The sequence below is a fragment of the Leopardus geoffroyi genome, chromosome D1, assembly GCF_018350155.1.
Source record: "Leopardus geoffroyi isolate Oge1 chromosome D1, O.geoffroyi_Oge1_pat1.0, whole genome shotgun sequence".
In the NCBI taxonomy this organism is placed as follows: domain Eukaryota; kingdom Metazoa; phylum Chordata; class Mammalia; order Carnivora; family Felidae; genus Leopardus; species Leopardus geoffroyi.
Window position 1 is genome coordinate 36,254,168 of NC_059329.1, and position 10,041 is coordinate 36,264,208.

Sequence of the window (10,041 nt, forward strand, 5' to 3'; positions counted from 1 at the left end):
CCTCTACTACAAAGCTGTCATTATCAAGACAGCATGGTATTGGCACAAAAACAGACACATAGACCAATGGAATAGAATAGAAACCCCAGAACTAGACCCACAAACGTATGGCCAACTCATCTTTGACAAAGCAGGAAAGAACATCCAATGGAAAAAAGACAGCCTCTTTAACAAATGGTGCTGGGAGAACTGGACAGCAACATGCAGACGGTTGAAACTAGACCACTTTCTCACACCATTCACAAAAATAAACTCCAAATGGATAAAGGACCTGAATGTGAGACAGGAAACCATCAAAACCTTAGAGGAGAAAGCAGGAAAAGACCTCTCTGACCTCAGCCGTAGCAATCTCTTACTCGACACATCCCCAAAGGCAAGGGAATTAAAAGCAAAAGTGAATAACTGGGACCTTATGAAGATAAAAGCTTCTGCACAGCAAAGGAAACAACCAACAAAACTAAAAGGCAAGCAACGGAATGGGAAAAGATATTTGCAAATGACATATCGGACAAAGGGCTAGTATCCAGAATCTATAAAGAGCTCACCAAACTCCACACCCGAAAAACAAATAACCCAGTGAAGAAATGGGCAGAAAACATGAATAGACACTTCTCTAAAGAAGACATCCGGATGGCCAACAGGCACATGAAAAGATGTTCAGCGTCGCTCCTTATCAGGGAAATACAAATCAAAACCACACTCAGGTATCACCTCACGCCAGTCAGAGTGGCCAAAATGAACAAATCAGGAGACTATAGATGCTGGAGAGGATGTGGAGAAACGGGAACCCTCTTGCACTGTTGGTGGGAATGCAAATTGGAGCAGCCGCTCTGGAAAGCAGTGTGGAGGTTCCTCAGAAAATTAAAAATAGACCTACCCTATGACCCAGCAATAGCACTGCTAGGAATTTATCCAAGGGATACAGGAGCACTGATGCATAGGGGCACTTGTACCCCAATGTTCATAGCAGCACTCTCAACAATAGCCAAATTATGGAAAGAGCCTAAATGTCCATCAACTGATGAATGGATAAAGAAATTGTGGTTTATATACACAATGGAATACTACGTGGCAATGAGAAAAAATGAAATATGGCCTTTTGTAGCAACGTGGATGGAACTGGAGAGTGTGATGCTAAGTGAAATAAGCCATACAGAGAAAGACAGATACCATATGGTTTCACTCTTTGTGGATCCTGAGAAACGTAACAGGAACCCATGGGGGAGGGGGAGGAAAAAAGAAAAAAAAAAGAGGTTAGAGTGGGAGAGAGCCAAAGCATAAGAGACTGTTAAAAACTGAGAACAAACTGAGGGTTGATGGGGGGTGGGAGGGAGGAGAGGGTGGGTGATGGGTATTGAGGAGGGCACCTTTTGGGATGAGCACTGGGTGTTTTATGGAAACCAATTTGGACAATAAATTTCATATAGTATAAAAAAAATAAAAAAAAAAAAAAAAAAAAAAAGATACCTAAAGTTTATTATATATTGTAGGTCAGATTGTACTTATTACCTAAATTTTATATTTGCCTTATGTACATGACTTTCATTTTTTCAATTGCAATTATTTAATAATTATTAAAGAAATTTATGATCAAATAAAATTGGTACATATTCTCTAATGTTAGAGAAAATATAATTGGATAAAATATTCTAAGCAATAGAAACAATAAACTGAAATTGATTAATAAATGTCAAATAAATTAAAAAGGAAACTACAAAAAAATGAAAAAAGTAAAGATTAGAAGAATAAAGCTGAACTTATTTATAAATAAATTTATTACAAGTGAATAAAATCCACAAATCAAATGACAAAATTCACAAATTGTGTAAGCAAAGTAAATGCAGACAAACTAAACATAATTGATGAGTTAATATTAAATACCACAGTTGAAAATAACAGAATAGATCAGGATATGCACAAAAAATGCAAGCAAACAAAAAGCAGAAAACAAATGTTAACATTTATGGATAGACTATCTCAGGAAAAAAAACTTGGGAAGGTAAAAAAAATGTATTGAAAAACTGCACCATAACAAGAAGATAAAAATATCTAATATATAAAATGCTGCATTAAATTAACTTATGGTAGAAATATGGGGATTTTGACAAAATCAAAATCTTTTTTTTTTGACAAAATCAAAATCTTAATGTAAAACTCACTCTTTACCAAATCAAGAGATGAATTCACATTGTCTTTATCTATTCATTAGTGGATGGGCACTTGGGCTGTCTCCACAATTTGGCTCTTAACTTTAGAAGATGGTAACATTATCTAGTAGCAGAAAAACTCCCAATTAATAGCTCTAACATCCTCTTTTACAATAGCTGATAACCATAAACATGACTTGAAGAAATAGCTTGCATTATGTTAAATATTGTTTATCTTATAAAATAGTTCGTAACACTAATATGCTAGCAATGCAACCAAATAATATGTTGTTGCTGAAACAATAATAATATCCCATATGGTAACACTTTTTACAATTTAAAAACTATCTCTAAACATATTATCAAATTTTATTATTAAGAAAATTCTACAAGGTAAGTGAAATAGGTATTACTAACCCAATTTAACTTATAAGAATGGAGTAAGAAGGAAAAATCTGAATTTTAAATCCAGAGATTCTGTTTCTAAGCTAGGTTTTAGCCAGTCTTTAAAACTTAGAAGGTGTAATTCATAATGAATTCAGATTAATTTTACAAAATATGTGTGGAATCAGTTGCATTTAGATTACATTTTATAATGTGTGAAAAATGAAACACAGTCTCATACAATTTTACTATTTATGTTATATTCCCCAACTAAAAACTAAGCAATAGAGTTCTAAACAAATATTAATAGTGGCATAGATTTTGAATTTGGAAGTGGGATTGTCATGGATAGGAAGTGCAGCTCTTTATCATAAAATAATATTATAGATATATTGAAACTTTTAATATACTTTTTTTTTTTTATTTATTTTTGAGAGAGAGAGCATATGAGTGGTGGAGGGAAAGAGAGAGAGGAGAAGAGATAGAGTTCCAAGCAGGCTCCAGGCTGCCAGAACAGAGTCCCACATGGGGTTCAAACCCATTAACCGTGATCATGAACTGAGCAGAAACCGAGTCAGACACTTAACCAACTGAGCAACCCAGGTAGCCCTTTAATGTAAATTTGATTGGACCATTTAACTATACTTCGGAGTTCCAAAGAAAGAAGTCAACAAATTATACAACTGAAGAGTCAGTTCTGACTATGACATATTACCTTGTAAATAAGGTTTTACTGAAACACAACCATCTGTTTACATATTGATTATGGATCCTTCTCACTCCAACGATGAAAATCCATGAGGCTAACAAAGCCAAACATACTTACTATCTGTCATTTTACTGGAAAAATTTGTTAGTAGATTTTTGGGAAACAAATTATGGGTGTTTTTATTATTTTATATATTTATTAATATATACATAATAGGCAAAAATTCTGAATTAAAAAATGTGATTTTCAGTACATTTTATGTTTGTTGTACATGCTGTCTTATATTTAGCCTAAATCTTTCAGAATACACATTTTCATCATCTACTCTGTCATCAATGTATCTAATTATAAAAATTGTATAAATCCTAGCATATATTGACATTTTTGCACCATATAGCTGATGAATGATTATTTGCATAAATATATGACACTCTAATATGCTTAGTTTTAGTCACCTCGTCAGGGTAAAGTTGTTGTTTGCTTTACGTTATATAGGGAGCTCAAATTAGATAAGAAGTCTTTGTGATCCATGAGTAAGCAATAAAGAAAATCATGCTATTATTTGTATCTTCTCCACAAAAACTGCCTCAATAGTGCTCACTTCGGCAGCACATACACTAACATTGGAACAATACAGAAAAGATTGGCATGGCCCCTTCACAGGGCTGACATGCAAATTCGTGAAGCATGCCATATATTTTTTTACTTGCCTTGATAATAGAAACTTTCTAGACATAAACAGACCAAACAAGGGCAATCTTTGCAGAACCAAATCAGCAGCACACTTTTCCTACATTTCACTTTCTGGAACTGCTCCAGGGTTTAAATTGTGCCTGTACCTGGAGCAGCCATGCAGCAAGGTTGCATACTTTGACAATATTATGAAACATAGCCTATAATTAATCGATAACACATATATTCTTTACAAGAAAAAGAGAAATCCAAAGTTAATGTCAATATTGACATTAGGGTGCAAAGAGTAAACACTGGAAAAAAAAGTTAAAATATAACTACCAGTTATAATGACAAAAACATGGAAAAAGTTACAATGTACCTTTTACATCTAAAAACAATATTGAGAATAAGAACCTCTAGAATTTTGCAATGGAGTTTGAAGTAAAGGTTTGTTTTTCATCTGGCACAAAGCATTCAAGAAAAAACTAATTAAAATGATAAAATGACACAATTTCTTCTGAGTACAAGTTCCTATTCATTTAGTGTACTCTGTAAATGAATGATCTTGGTGCTAATAAACTATAATGATTTCTTCCTATCTTCTCTATCTAAATTACTGGTGATGGAATTTGCCTAAGTTGACCTGTAATTAGAGCTAATTATTACAGCCAGCTTATCTTAACATACATAAAAAGCATGTTTCTCATTGAAAGCAAAAGACTGGTAAAATCCTAGTTCTGTACTATAAGCCATAACAATGTCTACCATGAAAATGACACCAATAAATGCCATGGTATGGTATGGACAAAGTATGTCTTTATTTTTTTTTTTAATTTTTAATGTTTATTCATTTTTAAGAGAGACAGAGGGACAGAGTGCGAGCAGGGGAGGAGCAGAGAGAGAGACACATAGAATCCAAAGCAGGCTGCAGGCTCTGAGCTGTCAGCATAGAGCCCAATGCAGGGCTCCAACCCATGAATGGGAGATCATGATCTGAGCCGAAGTTGGATGCTTAACTGACTGAGCCACCCAAGCGCCGCAATATGTCTTTAATCTAAAAAAAGTCTTTAATAAGATAATACAGATGTTTTCTTTCCACATAGCTTGTATGGCTATGATTTCCATGATTCTTTCCTGATATATTATGAGTAAATCTAAATGATCAGTGAGGTGGAACTATAACACCAAATGATGGTTGTATAATTATTGTCTCCAGGTAGTCATTTTCAGGTTAACCTGAGATTACTATATAGCTATAATTTGTAACTAAATGAAAAGGAGTAAGACTTCCCTAGGTTTCCTTAATTTTTATTTTATTATAAAAAATTCATATTTAATTAAATGGAGGAAAAAGAACAGATGATTCATTATTGCTATTATAACATTTATTCTATTAGTTGTTTACCTTGTAAATAATTTAATTCAAACTAAATACATAAATTCTACTTTAATTTATCAAGTTTATCAAGTGACTTACAATTCTGATTATACACAGTCTTCTATCAGTCATTATTCTGTTTTAAAAAAATGCAAGATATTTAATGTTATGGTTGTCAATATTTATATGTATGGATTATTTTTTTAAAAAGGTTTTTAGGTCAAAATATAAATTTAAAATGGAAAAATTAAAGAACCTGTAAAATATGGGAATTAATAGAAAGGCAAACAGTAAAACAGATGCAAATAATAAAAATGTATTTTTTAAGATGGATATATATTTAAATTAATGCGCCAGTATTTTTGTGTCATTTGGGTAAACCCCGAATAGTACAATTGTTGGGTTGGAGAGTACTTCTATTTTTAACATTTTGAGGAACCTGCATACTTTTTTCCAGAGTGGGTGCACCAGTTTGCATTCCCACCAACAGTGTACGAGGATTCCCCTTTCTCCACATCATCACCAACATTTATGGTTATTAATTTGAGCCATTCTTACAGGTATGAGGTGGTATCTCATTGTGGCTTTGATTTATGTTTCCTTAATGAAGTGGTATATATACATAACGGAATATTATTCAGCCCTCAAAAACAATGATACCTTGCCATTTGCAAGGACATAGATGGAACCAGAATGTATTTTGCTAAGCAAAATAAGTCAGTCAGAGAAAGACAAATACTATATAATTTCACTCATATGTGTAATTTAAGAAAAAAAAATGGATAAACTTAGGGAAAGGGGAAAAAACAGAAAAATAGTGAAAACTATAAGAGAATTGAGGATTGATGGAGAAGAGGTGGGTGGGGAATGGGCTAAATGGGTGATAGGTATTAAGGAGGGCACTTGTGATGAGCATTGGGTATTATATGTGAGTGATGAATCACTAAATTCTACTCCTGAAAGCAATATTGCACTATATGTTATCTAGGAAGTAAACAAAAATTTGAAACAAACAAAAAATTAAGGGGCAAATGATTTGTGAAAGAGAAATGTGTGTGGATAATATAATAATGTTATGTTTTTTATAATTCTGATGTTTTAAATTAAACTTGAACTTTATAACATAGCTAGTATCTTCACAGGAAAAATATTTCAAATGTTTGTTGTGGTGTACAACTCAGAGGAAAAATCCTAAATGTATCATGAAATTACCATTAATAATATAGCGACTATTTATGCATGGTATATCATGGATGACATTTTATAAAATGAACCAAATTTCTGTTCATAGAGTAAATGTGCCAAATTCAAAACATGTAACCAATACTAGCTCCTCAGATGTCTCTCATAATACTATCAAAACTAATTCGACTACCCAACTAACCCAATCTCCTAATTTTTAATACTATGGAATAATTCAAATGTCTTTAAACTTTATAAAAAAAAATATAGAGTATGTGTCCTTTCAAGGCTGGCTTCTTTGTCATAGTATTTTGTTTGTGAAATTTATCTATTTGTGTGTGTGTATGTTTGGGTGTAGTTGATTTGTTTTACTTTTGTGTTGTATTCTGTTTTGTTAGTATATCAAAATGTATTTGTTTAGCAGCTAATGGTGATCTCACTGTTTATAATCTTGGTTATTTTAAATTGTGCTACTATGTATATTCATATTCATATCTTTTTGTGAACATATATGCACATAGGTTTTGAGTATATATCAAATCTGAGACACAGAATCGATGGATCAAAGTTGTACATTTGTTCAATTGTAGTAGAAAACTTCTGGTTAGTTTTTTAAAAAAAAATTGATAGAGTTTTTATATCATCCAGGAGTTACAACTGTGGGATTGGTTTTACATCCTTGTAAAACTTATTATATTCAGTTTTGTTTTTGTTTTTCTATTTAACCATTCTCTGGCATACAGAATGATATTGTATTATGGTTTTCATTTGAAAGCCTTTGTAGACTAATAAATATGAGGACCTCTCCCTATGTTTAGTGGCAATTTAGGTATCTTCTTCTGTGAAATGCCTGTTCAAGTTTTAGCCTACTTATCTATTAAATTATCTGCCTATTATATATTGATTTATATGACTTTTTTCTATTAGCTATTTATAGTTTCTAGATAAAATGCTTTGTAATATAAATTAATGTATTTCAAATAGGTTCTCTCACTCTGCATCTTGACTTTCTTCAGTCTTAATGGTGTCCATTGATAAATAGAAGTTAATTATTTCTTGAAAAGACAAACATATATGATTAGATGTAGTGTTTTTTGCATCCTATATAAGAAATTCTAGTCAATTCTAAATTACAAAGATATTTACGTATTAAAAAATTGTTTAATCCTCTTAATAATTCTACATTTTTCTAGAATTGGCATACAAAAATAAAAGAAATGTACCTCTTTTTTTCAATCTATGTGAATATCTAAGTATTTAAGCACCATCATTTATGAAGATCAATATTTTCCTTGCTGTACTGAACTGTCTTAAATGTCATGTATTAAATGATCCTTTAGATGTATTTGTTTCTAGACTAATGTTTTCTCTGTTGTACAATTTGTCTACTCTTGGATCAAAGGAGCACTCAAAGTTCCTGCTCTAATAAAGCCTATACTATAGTGGGCAATAAAGTATTTTAAAAAAGAAAAAGAAAATTGAAGAGTAGTAAGTACTATGAAGAAAGTACAGAAGTAAAAGTGATAGAGAGTACTGGTGGTTGGATGATGAGGGGACTTGTTGAGAAGGCCACATGAGTGAGTCTTAATAGAAGGGGTAGTCCATGAGAAATATGAGATGAAAGAATTCTAGACAGAGGGAATAGCTGAAGCAGTAGTCTTAATTCAGGCATTACTTTGATGCATTTGAAGGTCTGAAGGAAATTCATTGTAAATAGAGTATAAAAGGCCAAGGAATAAGTATTTAAGGTGATATGGGAGATGTGGGTAGAGACCAACCATGTAGGACATTATTGCCCATGTTAAAGATACCCATTTTTAGTTTAAAGAAAAGATTTGGGGGAGAGTTAAACTGGGGATATGTAAAATGATCTAATTTTTTTTAAAGATTACTCGGCCGTATGAAAAATTAATTGTAGGTGGTCAAGAGTAAAAATAAAACAAGCAATGTAATAGCTGTTAAGGCGATTTTAGTTCCTGACCAGAAACAATAATGGTATGTACTTAGGTATTAGTATGGGAGTGGGTGAGACATGGTCATCTGAATACCATGGGAATCAGAGCTAAGGTGATTCTCCGACGGGATGAAGGAAGAAAAGGAGGGATCAAGGAAGATTTCCAGGAGATAAACTGTATGATTTAGAAAAAATTATGGTTCCGTTAACTGAATATGGGAAGACAAAGGGGTATGATTAGCAGGATTAGTAGAGAATCTTGAATTCAAACTTCATGATTGATAATAATTTCTTTGTTGGATTGTTTTTATTTATTTTTCTTTCCTACTAGAGTATGAGGCATTTTTGCAGCTTTACTAGTGTATTATTTATGTGCATATAGGTAAAATGTACAACTTGAAGAATTTTGACATATAAGTATATGTACACATATATCTATATCTATGTGAAACCAGCACTAAAATTAAAATATAGAATATACTCATTATCCCCTCAGTTCCTGTCATGTACATTTGTAATCCATCATTCTGTCCCAATTCTCCTTCATACCTAGGCAACCATTGCTCTGCTTTATGTCAAAATAGGTTAGATTGCATTTTTGGGAAATATATAAAGAGAATTATGCAGTATATGTTCTTTGTGGACTAAGTTCTTTCCCTCAACATAATTATTTTGATATATGTGCATGTGGTATGAAATTAACAAAGCAAATATATTTCACTTTTAACAACTAAGTATTATTTATTGCATGTGTATATCACAGTTTATTCATTCATTAAATCACCTGTTGATATAACTTTTGGCTATTATAAATAAGGCTGATATGAACAGATATATATGAACAGATATATACAGTCTTTGTGCAGACTTAAGCCTTTATTTCTTATGGATAAATACCATAAAAAATAATGGCTGGAACATATGGCAGAAGTGTGTTCAATTTTGAAAGAAACTTTCAAAATGTTTCCAAAATATTTTTAAATTTTCATCAGAGTGTATGAGAGATTGAATTACTCTACATCCTTATCAACACTTGGCATTATCAGGCTTTATAATTTTAGCGATTCTGGTGGGTCTATAATGTTTTTCATTGTGGTTTTGTTTCATTTCCTTAGCAACTAATGATATTTAACATCCTTTCATGTGTTTATTTGCCATCTTTGGTGTAGTGTCTGTTCAAGTATCTTGTCCATGTTTAAAATAAGATTGTTTATCTTCTTACTGAGGTATAACTATTCTTTAAAAATTCTAGATCTGTGTTGTTCTATACAGTAATCACTATCTATGTAGGAGCTATTTAAATTTAAATTAATTGAAATTAAATACAATTTAAAATTTAGTTTCCAAATTGTGCTACCAACATTTCAAGTGCTTACTAGCTACATGTTATTAATGAATATCATTTGGGAAAGCACAATCATAAGAAAAAATGTTGATCACCCCAAGAAATTGTTTTGAAAAACACTATTTTAGTTAAAAGCCCTCTATTTGATATATGTTTTATAAATATATTTTCCTAGACTATGAATGCTCTTTTCATTATTTTTAAGTACCTTTTAAAAAGATAGATTTTTAATTTTGTTCAAGAGTGACTTACTGATTTTTTTGTTTG

General features: G+C 31.8%; 1 non-coding gene across 1 annotated transcript; it reads left to right on the forward strand.

Annotated features, from left to right (window-relative positions):
* Positions 1-3,833: 3,833 nt before the first annotated feature.
* Positions 3,834-3,940, forward strand: LOC123602760. The gene has a single exon (XR_006714539.1). It is a non-coding gene; the product is annotated as a U6 spliceosomal RNA (small nuclear RNA).
* The last annotated feature ends 6,101 nt before the right edge of the window (positions 3,941-10,041 follow it).